The sequence below is a fragment of the Thermobia domestica genome, chromosome 6 (genome assembly GCF_964235325.1).
Source record: "Thermobia domestica chromosome 6, izTheDome1.hap1.1, whole genome shotgun sequence".
Lineage (NCBI taxonomy): Eukaryota > Metazoa > Arthropoda > Insecta > Zygentoma > Lepismatidae > Thermobia > Thermobia domestica.
This window is the reverse complement of record NC_137459.1, coordinates 131,986,340-132,004,930: the sequence shown is the minus strand read 5'-3', so window position 1 is coordinate 132,004,930 and position 18,591 is coordinate 131,986,340. Positions and strand designations below refer to the sequence as shown.

At 36.0% G+C, this 18,591-nt stretch overlaps 1 long non-coding RNA gene across 1 annotated transcript in view; it reads right to left on the bottom strand.

The window, feature by feature from the left end:
• LOC145688215 (uncharacterized) overlaps nucleotides 1-18,591 on the bottom strand; it is a 92,963-nt gene that overhangs the window by 36,407 nt on the left and 37,965 nt on the right. Inside the window, exon 2 of the long non-coding RNA XR_014131856.1 lies at nucleotides 4-103. This is a non-coding gene — a long non-coding RNA (uncharacterized LOC145688215). The remainder of the gene's footprint in view (nucleotides 1-3; nucleotides 104-18,591) is intronic.

Here is an 18,591-nt window from a genome sequence, read left to right as displayed (position 1 = left end):
TACCCTTTGAACAGGTGCTGCGATCTTCTGTTCGGACTTGAAGTCTTCATAAAGTCGAAATAGTGTTCCCTAAGCCGATATTCCAGTTGCCAAGCCTCAGGCCCTAGAACAAAATAATAAAAGAAAACTATTTAAGGAACATGAAAATGTTTCCATAACATTAAATAAAACAATCGCAGCAGATATTCTTAAAATTACAGTTTGTGATTAAGTAAGTAAATACTGTCATGCAAACAATTATTTGTAGAGAGAAACCGGGAAAATTTTACACCCCTTTAGACTTATTTTCGTGTAAGTGCGCTCATTTCTGTCTTCTCAATCTGTATATAGTTACGAAATTTCTTCCACTTTCGCAAATTAATATTATATTTACACACACTTTCTGTCCTAAATCCATGGATAATAATTTCTGTTAATCGTTTATGCCGGATATAAAATATAGAAAGAGATTAAATATTAGTAAAGAGCCCCTGTGAACTCTTAATCTGAGTAGCGGCACATTTAAAAAATATCAGTTTTTATCTTACGTGAAAGAGAAAAATATTGTGAATTACTAGTGAAAATAACATTTAAAAGCACACTTCTTAACAATAGTTCTCATTCCACTCATAAGAAAACTAAAAAGTACTTTCTTACAGTTCCTGACTTTTTTCAGATTTTAGTAAAAATTTTCTCGTATTGCTTGCTGTAGTTTGATTCTCTCTCTCTCTCTCTCTCTCTCACTAGATATATCTACAAGGAAAATGAAATGAAATCTTTGAGTTTTACGTCCCACGGTTATGCCGGTTAGGCTAAAGGAGACGATGATGATGAGAGATGAGTGAAATGGTGGAATGAAGAAAGTGGGAGGAAACGGGAGAACCCCGAGAAAACCCACGAGCACGGTGTTTGTCCACCACAAAGTTCACTTGGCGGAGGCTGGGATCGAACCCGGAAACCCAAGCACCAGAGGTGAACGCTCTACCACTGAGCCACCGCGCCCCCACTATATCTACAAGGAGTTTGGCTAGGGGCATATAATTTGAAGTAATCACTAACTACCTCTATAAAAATTGATGCATGAGTACCACAGGATTGTGAAACATAGATACTTGGATAGAGCACACACTAGTTCGTAAGTGAAGTCTTAACTCGACTACGGTAGGTCCCACAGTACCTTTAAAAGCTCATTTTTTTTACATTTCCAACATCCTGTAAACCCGAAATGACGGATTTCTGCACCCAGGTTGGTCTATACTCTTTGTTTTATCTCATCATCACCGTCTCCTTTAGCCTAACCGGCATAACCGTGGGACGTAAAACTCAAAGATTTCATTTCATTTTTTCTTTGTTTTATCTTGGTGTCAGGAATCACCTCCCAAATGTTGTCGGTGTTGTTTTGAAACACCCAGTACAGGATGAAATATTTATGTTGAAATCCCCTTGGAACTTTTAGACTAATAGATAGGAAACGCTGAAAGTTTGTACGATGGAAACTTCGACAGAAGGACATATCTGACAGAAGAGTATCTGCAATACCACCAAATTAAGTATTGCCACCCCAAACCAAACTTATATATAATTTTTTCAAATGACACTACGTCAGAATATTACATACTTTACATCTATGTATTAAACTAAAAGTTACAATACCCTTTTGTTACAAAATAATGATGCTACAACATTATAAATATCCAAATTTTGGAGTCCTCTAGAACAATAATAATGTCACTGAGACGGTTGGAGCTATCTGTCTCTAAAGCAATTTAGTGCCAAACGTCATGGTGATGATATGGCACATTACGAATAAATAGAGACAAAATTACAAGGGATTAAATCTTGACTTAAAAAAAAAGTTTTATTTCGGAAAAAATCTCATGCAACCTTTCTGTTGGAAAGTGACGTTGAACTTCAATCAATCAACGAGTCAATGGAAATTTCTGAAGTTACTAGTGTATTACCTCATCTAATTGGTTAGTACATTTATTTGTGCTTCGACACGTTTCATTTTTTTTCCGCTGGCTTTATTCAGAGTAACCATATCACTGTAATCGAAACTAAGAGGAAATGTTATTTTAAACAAAACTGTTCAATATACAGCAGATTGTGTGTTCTTTGCACGTGAAGAATGCGTTTCATTTTGGATATAAAGGGCACCAAAACTGTCACCTATCAACTTAGGGACCCCAATAACTATGAATTTGACACTGATATCGGTCATTTTGAATTATTTTTACATGTCACTATCCCCCCTTAGGAGAACTAATGGGGCTGAATTTGGAAAAATGAAATGATATCTTTGAGTTTTACGTCCCACAGTTATGCCGGTTATGCTAAAGGAGACGGTGATGAAGATAAATGAATGAAATGGTGGAATGAAGAAAGTGGAAAGAAACGGGAGAACCCCGAGGAAACTCATACACACGGTGTTTGTCCACCACAAAGTTCACTTGGCGGGGGCTGAGATCAAACCTGGGACCCCAAGCACCAGAGGTGGACGCTCTACTACTGAGCCACTGCGGCCCCAAAGGGCTGAATTCGGAGTTAAACGGAATCGGAAGTGTCAGTGTTCATCTCAGTGACTCCGAAAACTATGGATTCGACTCTAATATTGGTCACTTTCGACCACTTTTATGTATCTCCTCCTTCCCTGAGTTCCATCGTCAAAGTCAAAGTGAAATACAAGGTGGTTACAATTAAAGTGCTGCTATTCACGGCAGTTCAGCGCGGGCTGTTATCAACGTATTACATTGAAATTTGGTAAATGTACTAATGAAACCATGCGAAAGGGAGTTACGCTGAAAAATATTAGTTCTACTTTTCGCCACCAGGAAAAAATGTGTCGCTGTACAAGTAGTAACACACGCGAGCTCACACTTCATACACACAATCGCGTGAGGACCATCATGGCTATTGATCAGAGGGACCGTGCGCTGTTAGTAAAATTGGTCTATCAGAACGACAGCAATTACATTGGAGCATTGAGAGAATATCGGCATCTGAAAGGAATCAGAAGAGGGCCTATCAAGAAATCGCTTAAAGAAGATGGTTCTAAAATTCGAGATAACGGGTGAGTTGCGTGTGGCTCCAGAAAGAGGAAGACGACCCATTTCAACCGAGCTTATTGACGAGGTTGCTGCGACTGTTTATAACCACGCAGCAAGTGCTCCATATTCCGCTACCAGTACTCTGGCGGTGTCACGGGAATTGGCCATCCCATGGTCAACAGTGAGAAAAGATCTCAGGGATATTTTGCACTGGTATTCTTACAGGATTCACATAGTACAGCAACTAAAACTCCAAGATCCATCCCAACGCCTTCAGTTTGTCCTTAGGTTTTTGGCATGGATGGAAGTGGATGACATGTAGCCGTAGGGTATCCTATGGACTGATGAGATGCATTTTACACTAGAAGGGGCAGTGAACATGCAAAATTGTCGGTATGGGGCTCCAATAATACGCAAGTACAGGAACAGCCATTACACTCTGCGTACGTGACTGTGTGGTGTTGATTCACAGAAACGTTCATTATTGGTCTTTTGTTCTTTGAGGATATGACACCCCAAGGAGTTGTTACCTGTACCATGACATTGGCAAGTTATAGAAACCTTTTAGTTCGACACATGATTCCTGAGTAACAGGCACGAAACTGTTTGAAACGACTGTTTTCATTCAAGACGCGGTAATACCGCACATGGGTCGCCACGTGAAAAATCTGCTTCGTGAAACCTTCACTGCTGATGCCATCATCTCCTGATGTTTCCCAGAAGCTTGACCAGCAAGATCCTCGATCTAAATTAGTGTGACATTTGGCTGCAGAGATATCTGAAAGCCCCAGTCTACCTGGGAAATGTCCAGTCTCTGGCGGATCTCAACAACAGCATAAGGCGACATATCGCAACAATTTCTCCGGAACTGCTGCGAGCAACTGTTGCGCACGCCATTTTGTGAATGCAACATGTCGTCGATATGTCTAGTGGCCATATGGAGCATGTTATGTAAATTGGTCACTGTAACCGCAAATGCTAATAAAGTTATTTCCATAGCACCTTTTGTTACCATTAAAGGGAAACAAAGTTTCACCTTTTGTTACCGTCACATTGTTCCTAAAGTTGTTTCCTTTACATCATTTGTTACAACCATCTGCCCTTTACCTTGCTTGCATTACATTTATCTCACATGTTTGATCTCTTCGACCTACATAATCGTTTCATCCATACATTCAGGACCATTTGCACGTGTGTATTACCTGTACAGCGCCACATTTTCCCCTGGTGACGGAATGTGGAAGTAATATTTTTTTTCTAGCGTAACATGTCGCATCCGCATGGTCTCATTAGCATATTTATAAAATTTCAATGGAATACGTCGATGATAGCCCGCGCTGAACCACCGTGAATCCACTATATATATATATATATATATATATATATATATATATATATATATATATATATTGCACCCCTTACTTTGGGTAATTTCGTGTTGCCATACGCACACCGCCCAAATTTATTCTATGTGACCATAAGCATACCTTAGTGAAATAGCAGCTCTCTACGAGAACGTTAACCAGTGCCGACTTGACGACAAAGTCATGAAATGACGTTTCCACTTTATAACATAATTTAGAATTTGCAAGCGTGATAACGGAGAAACTAAAAGAGACAGAGAAACGATACTTTGCACGAAGCAACTAGAAAAAGGACGACATCTGTCCGTGTACTGACGAATATCATTGGAAAAGCAGTGTTGCCAACTCAAGATAAAGTTTTGGTTTTGTGAATGGAATGACCTAAATTGAATATAATCATTGGAAGCAACAATGCAAATAAAGACAAAAGAGATGGTAAACGCAGATCAGTGTTGCAAACTTCTCGAGAAATAACGTGTAATATGTGTTGGCGCACACAGGTAATGACGTACTAACGTTTTGCACACTTTAAATCAGATATTGACAAGAACTGTTTGAATTGACTCTACGTTTAGAAGGATCCGCTGAACAGTGTTGCCATCAACAGAAGAGAAAAATTGAATTTGTTAAACATACAACAACTCGGAAAAAGTCACTAGTGCTGTATACTTACAACTATAATGCCAGGCGGTAGAGCATGAGGAGTAGTGTCGTGGTTATGTGAGATCGATAACTGACCGAGATATACGATATCTTGTAAAAGCTGACAAATAATGTTTGTGAAAGGTGACAATAGTAAGACTATTCATGGCTTTGGATTGATTGTTTTAACAAAAGAGACACTGACCAAAGCTTAAAACCCACTTAATTTTAAATTATAATTTGTAATTGTTTCGGATATCTAGCATATCCTTCTTCAGATACTATCAATGTTTTTCGATAGTGTCTGAAGAAGGATATGCTATATATCCGAAACAGTTACAAATTATAATTTAAAATAAAGTGGGTTTTAAGCTTTGGTCAGTGTCTCTTTTGTTAAAAGGTGACAATGCTGCACTGTGGGTTGGAATCCCAACAACCTGGTTAAAAAATGACAACAGAGTTCAGTTTTCATGGGTTTATGTACTCGTGGGCTTTTGATGACGCTGATAACCATGATGACATCAAGAGTAAAAAAGCTGTTGCTGTGCAGCGTTGCCATCTTTTACAAACCTTAGTTCTCTGCTTTAACAAGATACCGAATATATCTGTCAGTATGTGAGTTATCAATCTCACATAACCACGACACTACTCATCATGCTCTTCTGCCTTGCATTATAGGTTTTAAACCATACAGCACTAGTGACCTTTTCCGAGTTATTGTTTCTCTTCCAAACTCAATTTCTCCCTTCTGTTGATGGCAACACTGTTCAGAGAATCTTTCTAGACTTAGAGTAAGCGTAAACAGTTCTTGTCAATATATGATTTAAGGTGTACAAAACGTTAGTACCTCACTCCCTGTGTGCGCCAAAACATGTTTCACGTTGTTTCTCGAAAAGTTTGCAACAGTGATCTGCGTTTACCATCTCTTTTGTCTTTATTTGCATTGTTGCTTCCAATGATGATATCCAATTTAGGTAATTCCATTTGCAAAAACAAAACTTTATCTTGCGTTGGCAATACTGTTTTTCCAATGATATTCGACAGTACTCCGTTATCATAGTTGAAAATTCTAAATTATATTATAATGTGAAAACGTCATTTCATGACTGTCGTCAAGTCGGCACGGGTTGACGTTCTCGTAGTGAGCTTCTGTTTCACTAATGCGTTTTTACGGTCATATAGAATATATTTGTGTGGGGTGCGTATGGCAACACGAAATTACCCAAAGTAAGGCACACCCTAATAAATAAATAAATAAATAAATAAATATATATATATATATATATATATATATATATATATATATATATATATATATATATATATATCAGTGTAGCAAATCTTTATTTGTTGAACTTTTCGTACTGTATAATGCAAATATATTAATAGTGTATACACGCAGAAATGATCCACACTAGGTAAATACTCATTGAAAACTAATGTTACGTGCTGCCCAAGAATTGTCGGGACTGGGACGAGTGCTCGATTTCATCCTCATTGATTCCTCTTCAACACAGCCACTCAGTAGATAAATAATTAACACATTCTACTTCCGTAAGTATGTATGATCCCCAGTGTGATTTCAAAAGATATTCCCCGGACTACACGAGAGGTGAGATGTAATACCTGCACTGCGAAAATACTGTTAAACACGTTGAGAACGATCGTACAAATGGCCCCAGGAGGAGGAATTTAGTAGCTTCGGAAGGCAGTTTTTTTTTCTTCCAAAGGCACCTTCGAAATCATCACTGATGATTCTTGTACCATAGATTGCCAGTAGGAGCTTAATCTCAATTTGTGTTAGACTGCTAACAACAGATGCTTTCCAACTACTAAACGGTTTAGAAACCTGCTTAAGTTATTAGGAACGGTTAAATTATTTGATTCTATTTGATTTTTTTGTTTAGCGTCCCTTTCAGCTGCGAGGTTATGTGAGACATGGACCTACTGATTAACGTGGAATCCGAACCACATGAACTCCGTCGGTAATCAAACCCGGGTCTCTAACGTCAAAGGCGCGTACGCTAACCGCTTAGCCACGAGAGAGCTCACGGTTAAATTATGAATTAACTTACAATGTTATGGTAATATCTTACCTACATGCTTTACTTTCCTAATTTTAAAAATCAGAGGACAAATATCACTTCGTGTCACGACTTTTCCATGTCAATATTTTTCAATACACTTATTTAAAATTAACATTATAATTTTAATAACTAGCAATTTTTATGTTGTAGTGTGTTTAGGGAATAAAGTTGACAAAATGCAAACTTAGAGATTTGAGTTTGCTGCCCATGTATGATTCTATTGAGAGAGATATTAATATTTTGATATAATGTTGCTAGAGCTAGTTACGTGCAATTGGAAGTTTGGATGCAAGAACCGGGTTTATCCACTTTTAGATTTTTTCCTGAGCTGCCTGCTTCTTGCTCTACCTTTACGAAGAACACTGTATGTAGGTCCCTCCTTCTATCTATAACACTAAATATAATCACCATATCCACATGATTATTGAACACAATGTAAAGTGATTCTTTTCACTACTGGAACATGTGAAAATCTCAAATTCACTAAAAAGTGAACCTACCTTGTTCTTGTATCGAACCATTTAAATGTAATAACAAATTTCTTTAAGTTATTAAGATGCTGTGACTCGTAACTTCAATAACCATAATACTTCTTGAGCTTGAGTAGATATAAGATACACAACTGTAATATTTTAGATTACACAAGCTTTTCTTTAGTAGACTTAGATCCAATTTAAACTCTCGTTGAGCAAAACAATAAGTTTATTGTAAAAAAAAAATTATTAACGTGTAACAGTTTCTCCAACTACCTACTTGGCCTCATTAGACACTATCAAATGTCAGATACAAGGAGAATGCGTTTCATTTTGGACATAAAGGGCACCAGAACTGGCACTAATCACTTAGGAACCCCCAAAAATATTAATTCGACATTAATATCGGTCATTTCCGATCATTTGTATATATTTCTGCCCTCTCGCTCCCCCTAGTTGCGGAGCAGAATTTAGATTTAAACGGCATCGGAAGTGTCACTGTTCGTCTCAGCGACCCCGAAAACTATGGATTCGACACTAATATTGGCCATTTCCGATCATTTTTATAAATATCTCTCCCTCCTTGAACCCTAATTTGCAAGGCTAAATTTGGATTTAACAACATCTGAAGAGTCACTGTTCATCTCATTGACCCCGAAAACTATGGTTTCGCCACTAATATCGGTCATCTTCGATCATTTTTATATATATTCCCCTCCCATAAGTTGCACCGTCATAGTGAAATGATAAAAACTATCATAGGCCCGAACCTTATCTATGTTAAAAATTTGATTGAGATCGGTTCGAGTGGTTCAAGAGTTATTAAGTCACAAACTTTCATATATATACTAGATGAAATACCTGTTCTTTACATAGAAAAATATTAATGTCATACATCATATTTGAAGGTAAAGAAATCAGGTAAATAAGTAAGGAAGAGCAACTTATTTGGCGTTGCCTCTGTCAGTTTTTGGACTAGCTCCAATGTCCCTTCTTGCCAAATTTGGCCTCATATGTCAACTGGACTTTCACAAATCAGCTTAGCGATCCCAATAACTATGGATTCGGAACTAATATCGGTCATTTTGGACATATTATTTTTCACATCCCCCAACTTTCATGACGATGGAGGCAAAGGTGATATTTGAATAGCGTCGAGAGTGTTACTATCTATCTCGACGACCCCAAAAACAATGAATTTGACACTGATATCGGTCAAGTGTTTCATTAATAACCTAACAATAGGACATAGCTCATTTGACCTAAAACAATCCACTAAAGCTGGTTTACTTTTTTTTTTTTTTTTTTTTTTTTTTTTAGACAAAATTCTCAAAAACGACTCAGGCGATTTTGTTCACATTTCATAAATAAATATTTCGTTAATAAACTGATAATATGGCATAACTGCTGAGAAACCTCACAAGGGGTAGTTTATACGTGGGATGAATTTTGTAGGACAATTCTTTCGATATCAACTCAGGCGATGTTGTTCATATGTGACCAGATCCGAGGGAAACAATGGCTTGCCCATTTTCCAACCTTCGAGAAAACTGGAAAAAGAAGTTCAACATTCCCACGCAATGCAATGCAATGGCTTATACTAAACAAACTTCTCCTACCGTATGAAATAGTGATAAAATTAGTCAACAGATAGAAGTACTAAACTAAGCTACTTTCATTACAGCCCATGGAGGACTATGGCTACCTATATGATACTCGTTCAACTGAATGGTGAATAGTCAGCACATCGACACCCAGGCGCTATTATTTCTGGCCTTCTAAACCTCTTAATTCAAGTAATGCCCAGTCATCCAGCTCAACACCGGAAAATTTGAGTGATTCCATTGGGAGCAGAACAAGGATCGCGCACGTGAACAATTCAACTAAGCACACAGAGATAAAAGTGGAGCGCGTTTACAAGGGAAACCCGTAGATTCTAGGCTCTGCTTACATTACGCGTCCTGCATCCAGAAGCCAAAGATTGAACTAAGTGAAGAAGATAATGTGAAGTGTTAATAAATATTTTATATTATGGCACTGTTTTTAACATAAAATTAGTAGCATTATAATTTTTACAGAGTATTAATAATATCTAATTATTTTTCACCCAACCGGTAGACGACCATGATTTTTTTTATCTTGCACGTAACGACGGAGGATATCCGTACGTATCCTGGTACACAAAATTATGTGTGTGATACAGAATTCAGCTAAATTTGCCTCTCCAGATTTTCCAGACTAAAAGTCAACTTTTTTCTTCTCTTCATGCAGTTCAGCGATATTACCGTTGGAGGGCCAAGCGGGCTGCAATTTGTACCCCACTATTGCCAGACCCAAGTTCGATCAACATTGATAACGATTCTTTAATTTCCCGTTGTTTTTTATCTTTATTCATCTTTATTTTTATCTTTATTCTAATCGTTCTTTATTCATAAGTACAAACTTGCATTGAATCTTGATACTGGCAACATTGATCGAACTTGGGTACCTACATTTGATGCATACTTTGGATCTGACAATAGTGGCTTAACATAGACACCACGTTCTTTTTTATTCAGTTCATTCTTTTTTCACTCTGCTCTGTTCATCTTAGGATCTTTTTTGTACAGTACTTTTACATAGTGGTATGTATTCCTGGTTTTACTTCTTTTATTTCCTTTCCGTTTTAATCCTTTTTACCTTGCCACTGAGGAAGGAATCAGCTGAGAGTTCCGAAACGTCAAAATCTTTTTAAAAAGAATGAAGGGAGTATTCATTGATAAGTAGCCAATTTTTTGTTAATTTTAATATCCCCCTATGTGCCCGCGTAATTATAAACACACCTTTCTTTAACTAAAAATAAGTCACTTAAAGGGTGAGATTCAGAGGGCGTCATTTAGAGGGATCAGGGAGGAACAGTTATCCCTCCTGGGTTAGAGATTTATATAGAATTTATCAATATAATAGTAGCATATAAGTGAAAGATTGCTATTCAAGGTGACGAAGGAGGGGCAAGCGGGGCGACGGCCTCGGGCACCGAAGTAAGGGGCGCACGATTCGGGAGGGGAAAAGAAAAGAAGGAAAGGAAAAAAGTAATAAAAAGTGCTCAAAATCAAGGAAAATCAGGGTTTACTTTTTAAAATTTTCTCACGTTTCGCAGCTGGTCTGTCGACCTCACTCATATGTACGAGGGTGCCGTCGTATACTCTCGCCCCAAGCGCTGATTTTCCACGACACGGCACAAATCCTACTGAACATTTCGTAAACTAAACTATTGATGTGTATGCAGTAAAGAAACCAAGGATAATATACTTGATTTAGAATCAGAAGTGTGAGAAAGAATAATTACTTTTTATTAAGATATTCCTATGTATGTTTTAGGACAAAAAATATTTGAGTTGATTTGAATCTTTTTAAAAACTTCTACATTAGTAACAAACAGTAACTACTGAATATAGGAAAAATAATTAAAATAGCTTTTGTAAACAGTAGTTAAAGTTTAGTCTAAAATATTTGTGCCAGTCTTTATTTAATGTTTTAGATAAAATTAAACGATTGTTTTCTTTTTTAAATTATAATCTCGCATTGAATATTTATCAGCAATTAGTTTCAATATTAGCTGAGATGTGCATGTGAATGGAATTGTTAAATATACTGCTTTCTTGCAAAAACACAGAATCCCCCCCGAGGAGTTCGCATTCCCCCCGGGTGAAAATGTCTGAATTCAACACTGATAAGACGGAAATGCAAGCTTTCTTCGGCCTATTGTTGATTAGTGGAGTTTTGCACGAAAACCAAGAAGACTTAGAAGAAATGTGAACAACAGACGAAACTATGCGTCGTGAAATATATGCAGCAACAATGGCAAGAGCAAGATTCAAGTTGATTCTTGCCTTTATTCGCATTGATGACAAATTGACAAGAGCAGAAATAAAACGAACAGACAAATTGGATGCTATAGAGAATGTGTGCGAACATTTTGCAAGAAACTACAGAGAGTGTTTCGTACCCGGGCCATACGTTACTGTAGATCAGCGTTTCCCAACCGGTGTGCCGCCAATTGTCCGCTGGTGTGCCGCGAGAAAATCGAAATAAAATTATTAATCCATGGCAATCAAATTGCAAAACATAGGGGAAAATGAATATTTGTGTTTCACATTACTATGTGCCTCTACTATGAATCTACAATTTTAATTTTCATACTCGGTTACTTTTCTGTACATTTTTAATGTTGAAAAAAGTATTTGTTATCACTGTTATGACAATTATTGCTTCTTTATTGTTGCAGACTGTTCCGTAATATCACTCAATCTTTTCGACAAAGCAAACATGCATACCAATGTGTTTTAAAAGTAAAAGAGAGTAGTTTGTTCTTTCGTTATTTAGTGATCTTCCTTCTTACTGAAAGGTTGGATACAGTTTTCGAAAAATAAAGTGTATTTTTAAAGACCTGAGTCTTATATCTCATTGCAATTGTTTTCTATTTTTAAATTAGAATGAAAAATAAGCATAATAATTTACCGAAAACCAGTCATCAAGCTTTCTTCTCTGTGAGGAGATCAGCAATCAGAGAAATAAATTACCACGGTATTTTATATTTACAAATAATAATAATAATAATATTTCCATGAGTGTGCCTCGAGAATTCAAGTTACACCTGTAATGTGCCGCAAGTTGAAAAAGGTTGGGAAACGCTGCTGTAGATGAACAGCTAGCGGTATTTAGAGTAAATGTCCCTTCAGGGCTTATATGAAATCTAAACCTGGACGGTATGGAATAAAAGTGTGGGTGTTAGCTGACGTAAGGTATTATTACACAGTGAACTTTCAAGTATATTTGTGAAAAACAGGAACACAGCCTAAAAAAGGGAAAGGAAAACGTTTGGTTTGCGATTTGGTACAGCATATGTATGGGTCAGGACGGGGTATAATCATAGACAATTTTTCTTTCTTTTTTCTTTTTTTTTCTTTTTTTTTTTTTTTTTTTACTGAATTTTATTTGACGGAATAACTTCTCAATCAAAAACTGACTCTATCCGGGACCTTATGGAAAAACAAAAAGGAGATACCAAGTGAACTTAGCAATAAGCACACAAATGCGCATTCTTCTCTTTTTGGTTTTACAAATAAGATGACACTAGTGTCGAACGTACCAGAACCAAAGAAGTGTCTTATACTTCTTTCAACCCAACATTATCCTCCTTAAAACTTACCAAAAGGCTTAAATAAATTTTAAAATATATATATATTACACAATATTTTAAAAATTCTCACGACCAAACACATTTTAAAACAAAATACGCTGGGGTCCATTTTGTACCCCGCTTGGCACTCCGTGTGTGCTAAATAGCTTGCCCCTCCAAGGGTTAAACAAAAAACATGAGCATTTGCTTCCTTTTTTAATGCTATTTATTTGCACCCGTAGATGGTAAATTTTGATGCATATTCTAGCGAGAAAGAGCTAATCAAAAGAAAAAGATTAAGAATACAATGTAACATAATTGTTGAAATCTTATGTAAGGTTAAGGATACAGTTAAGAAGTAAATTATGTGAATATCATAGACAATACTTGTTCATTGAAAATTTATTTAAAAGAACATCATAACACTATGAATCATAAATGGAACACATTACAATAAGTAGAATCTATTTTCGATATTACTGTAATCACGAGTTGTCATGATCAGCCCCCACTTGATCCCGGCTACTCCACTGGTCGGAGAAGAGTTGTTTTCTTTTATTTTCTTAAACACGGTTGAATAGCGAACAATGAGTATTACATTAACTAACTAACTTTATAGCTTAGACAACCCGGAGGTTCAATGTCGCGTTCACAAAAACTCCCCATTGACTTATGTCCTCAGAAAACTGGATCTAATTTCTACTTTGAATTACAATTTCTGCGAGATCCATCTTAATATTGTCTTCCCATCTGCTCCTAGGTCTTCCTAAGGGTCGTTTCTCAATTCAATTTCCAGTTAAATCTTTAAAAGCGTTCCTACTTTCTTCCATTCTGGCTACATGACCTGCCTACCTGAACTTTCTAGACTTTATGACCCTAACATTGTTTGGAAAACGATATAAATTGTGTAGTTCCTCGTAATGAAGTTTCCACCATTCCCCGTTCCTGTTTCTCTTGGGTGCAAATATTTCTCCCTGTATTTCATTTTCACATACTTTCAGTCTGTATTCTTCCCTCAGAGTAAGCGACCATGTTTCGCAACCACACAGCACAAGAGGCATGATTATCATTTTATATGTTTTAAGCTTCAAATTCCTCAACAGAATTCCGCAAAGACGAAATACTCCAACTGAAAAATAACACGAATTTCTAGTCGACATTTAATTTCTTCGTAGATTTAGTTCTAGTCTGTTAACATTGATCCTAGATATTTGAAAGTATCTACCTTATTGAAAGTATTATTTGATATTTTGATGCATTTATAATTTGAAGTATTATAACCCTTGAGAACTTAAAAGTTTTATCTGCATTTACTTCCAAACCCATGCCTCTGAATAAGTTTAATAAGGCATCTGCATTGCTTTATATTATTCTCCTATCATCCTTATTATATTTATATCATCAGCATACGTCATAACCTGCTGAATAGCATTCAGCTCTACCCCTGATTGCTTTCTGATTTTCCTTATAGAGCATTCCAGAACAATGCTAAGTAATAATTATGCAACACATCTCCTTGTTTCAGGCCATTCTCAACGTGAATGCCTTTGGAAAAGAATTTTCCTACTCTGAATTTAGTTTGGAATTCATTTAAACAAATTTTAATTAACCTAACTAGCTTTTACGGTATTCCAAATTCAGTAATAATGTTGCACAACGTTTCCCTCTTAACCGAGTAGTAGGCCTTTCTAAAATCAATAAGTAATTGATGTACCAGTATATTGATTCCCATTTCTTTTTGAGAATTTGTAGAATGGTAAATATTTGGTCGGTAGTTGATCGATTTCACCTAAATCCGCACTGACAATCTCAAATAATTTCATCTGCGTATGGAGTCAATCTTGCTAACGCAATGCTTGAGAGGATTTTGTAGAATGTTGACAGAAGAGAAATGTCTCGAAAATTATTACAATCAGTTTTGTCGCTTTTCTTGTGAGTTGGGACAATGATTGATTCTTTCCACTCTTGTGGTAATTCCTCCTTGTTCCAGATGAGGAGAACAAGTTTGTGTATCTTGTTCCACAATTTTTTTCACCTCCAGCTAAAATTAACCTAGCCGGAATTTTGTCTACACGTAGAGATTTGTGTTTCATTAATTTATTTATACCGATTACTACTTCTGTTCTGTTAGGCTCTTGAATATACGGTTCTGTTGTGTGCATTTCACTTTCTCCACGAACATTAGTTTTTGGCTACCTGTTAAGTAAATTGTCAAAGAAATCTTTCCATCTATTCAAGATGCTATCTGTGTCGTTGAGAACTGTTCCGTTGGCATTCTTTAATATATATAAGAGTGAAGTTGATAGTCTTTCTTAAATCGGTTGATGCCCGATGTTTTTGGTTTTGCTTTTACCTAATTTTTGTCCTGAATGTTTTTGTTTTTACTATCATCATGTTAACTAATTTTAGCTTTCAAAAATTACGTTTCTTTGCTCTAAAAGTTTTGGAAGGTTCCCGCCTGATGCCAACGAAATTTTGTTTAGTTATATTGTTCGTATTTTGTAGCCATCGCAGTTTTGCATGTTTTCTCTTCACTGCTGGTTTAATGCGTTCCTGGGCATTACATTGTGTCAGTTAAAAAATCTCGGAGAAATAAACATAAGATAATAAACGAACTCGTGATATAAAATTGATTATGATAGTGCTAAAACTCACTCATCTCTAGGCACAAAGTAATGCTGGGTGGTCAGTAGTTCCTTCGCGGTACCAAATACGGTGCACCATGCGGGGTTCCATGTTTAAGCTCCTTTTTGAGCATTATCGAAAAATAAAGTACATGCGAGTACAAAAATCACGCCAGTCCTGAAAGGAAGTGAAACTGAGTGTTTAAACCCTTCCTTCACGGAATTCTGCGTACGCCACTGGTGGCACAGAAGAACTGAAAGATGTCATTACAGCCTGTGTCAGAGCGTGCTCCCCAGACATTTTTAAGTGTTTTCGGACATAGGCGAAAAGAAATTTGGCACAAATGACCTGTCTGCAACGGAAATTATTTTGAGTCGTGAAATTCTATGCACAAAGATTTAGTTTACATATGCGTGTGATTTTACCTCTGTACTTCTATTAATAAATAAACTAGGTATATACACGCATTAGTTAATATCAGAATTATTTACAATTTACACTCATACCAACTCGTTCTCTATGTATATTGCGTTATATAATGAATCAAAATTATGACTATGTGAACAAGTATTCGAGCTATTTTATTGAACTTCATTTGTGTTAAAATAGTTATAGAATTGAAAGGGATCAACTTCCCCAAATTACTTTGAATATTTAGCTGGAGAGAGGTACATCCTGAAAAGGATTGTGCTTTCAAGATATTTGTTTAGATCATGTTGAGCAATGTTTTAAAGACAATTGTAACACTATAGAGAAAACGCGTTACTTTCATTGTAAAATATTGCTTAATCATGTAACGCTTATTTTGATGTGAGGGATTTTAGGTTGAATCTCATTCTATTGAGTTTGTGGCAGTTAACTGTCTTTATAGGTTTCCTTAAGGATCCAGTTTCCTCTCATTTTTTCACCTTCACAATTTTCCCTTAATTGTCCGTCTTCTTTAGCTCACAAAACAAAACGTAGACATCAAAATAACGGTTTTGTTTCATCTCTAGCGTAACATCTCAGCTCTTAAATAATGAAAGTTATATAGTGTAAAGTTTTATGTAGTACGTTCAAATCTGTGTAGAGTGATGATTTCGGGGATAGATTAGGGGGTAAATCCCCCGGAGCTCGAAATTCCCACTCCCTGGGCCTACCTACGATCGCAGTAGTACTTTCTACCCTTGTATATTGAAATCTTTCTCCAGGGAAAACTGAAAATGAAATGCAATCTTTGAGTTTTACGTCCCACGGTTATGCCGGTTAGGCTAAAGGAGACGGTGATGATGAGTAATGAATTAAATGGTGGAATTAAGAAAGTGGGAGGAAACGGGAAAACCCCGGGAAAACGGTGTTTGTCCACCGCAAAGTTCACAAGGGAAAACTGAAATCACCACTGTCCGTGTATAACGGGAGCTATCTTCAAAGAAATTGTGTTTTTTCTTTTTACCGTAAACATGTTTCTGACTTGTATATAGCATATTTACATAGTGTCGTTTCACCTACATTAGAACAGACACATAAAAAACCGAAATGAAAGTTGGTAGGGTGCTATTTCGTTTACATTTAATTTTGTTGATGTGAAGAAAACGAACATAAACAGAAAGGTAAAAACTCGAACAATGGGCATTCCTTTGAAGAGTAATTAGAAAGTAGTATTCATTATTGATTATATGTATATTGAAGTTTAGGGTGCCGATTTACATTGGATCTGTACAGTTGTTGTCTATGTTAAATTTTTCTTCAACATTTTGAAGATTGAGATAAAGATGAAATTTATTTAATTACTTATCTTGTTTCTCTTTGTGTTAATCCGTTTTAGTTTTGAAGTCCATTTTGTATAACATTATGTTTTAACTTCAATGGGAGAACATATGTTAATTTTTTAAAAGAAGAAAAAAGATGACAGGTGTTTACCAATTTATTCTTATCGCCGTAACGTTTACTCTTGTGTTGATAAGAGCAACATGATCTAAAAAAAATCAATTGTGAACATACAAAGGTCGTTTCATCTTCTCGTAATACCAATTATTCGCTCCTTTTGTTGAAGTAAAATTGATTTACTCTGCGAAGAAAGACAATTTTTGATGAATATATCCATTATTTTAAATATGAATTTGAGAAAACTCATTAGAAAAAGCATGACTGTTACGATGTAAATTTATAGCGGTATAGTATTAGCGTTGCACCTATACTGGCTTTCAACTTCTACTTGTAAACTCACATCCTAACGACGCCTGGTCTAGTTTAACTTAAAACTAAGCGTTGATTTTCGAAAAACTTTAGAATTCAGTAGTGCTACAAATTAACTCCAAGTGTACAAGTAAAATACGTATAGTTGCAAGGAATCATCCTTCATTTGATTTTCTTTTCTGTCCAAGACTGACTCTAAATTGATATTTAAACAGTGTTTATTACGTTACTGTACTGATGTACTAATGTACCTAATGTACTGATGTGCTGATTTAGACCTTTGTGTAAAACATAGAAACCATAAACCGGCACAACTTATTTCACACTCTTGTACAACAAGCCAAGGCCTTACACTATGCCAAGTTTAGTTCAGATTGGGTGAGTTAGATTAATGCTTATTTCTTAATTATGATCCGAAATTTGACCATCCATAACTCGGGAATCAAAATCCTGCACAACATAGTATTTCATATGCAAATATTGCAGACAAAATCTACCATCATACCATGTTTGATCTCTGTCGGATGAATTCCGTGTATGTTTTTTTCTTTCCAAAAATATGGCTCAAAATTTGACACCACATAACTTGGTAATAAAAATATGCAAAACATAATAACATCTCACATACTTATATAATAGATCAAATTTTTTCATCATGCCAAGTTTGGTTCCACTCGCATGATTTCGGTGTTTGATTTTATTGCTACCTAAAATATGACTCAAAATTTGACCGACCATTAGTCGAGAACCAAAAACCTACGCAACATACTATTTCACAATTTTTATAACATGTCAAGTTTGATCCAGATCGCGTGATCAATGAGTTTGATTGAACTCATACGATACACAGTGTCATTGAATTTTTTAGAGAAAAATCAAAGTAAACACGAAAATGCATAAATTGAATGCACACTTACTCACTTTGAAACTTATTTTCGGTTAGTTTAAGTAAAGTACAATGTTAGAATATATTTCGAAAATTAAGTTTCTGTTTCATTCAAATTCTTTTACTTGGTGTTTAAACAGGCCTATGAGCAA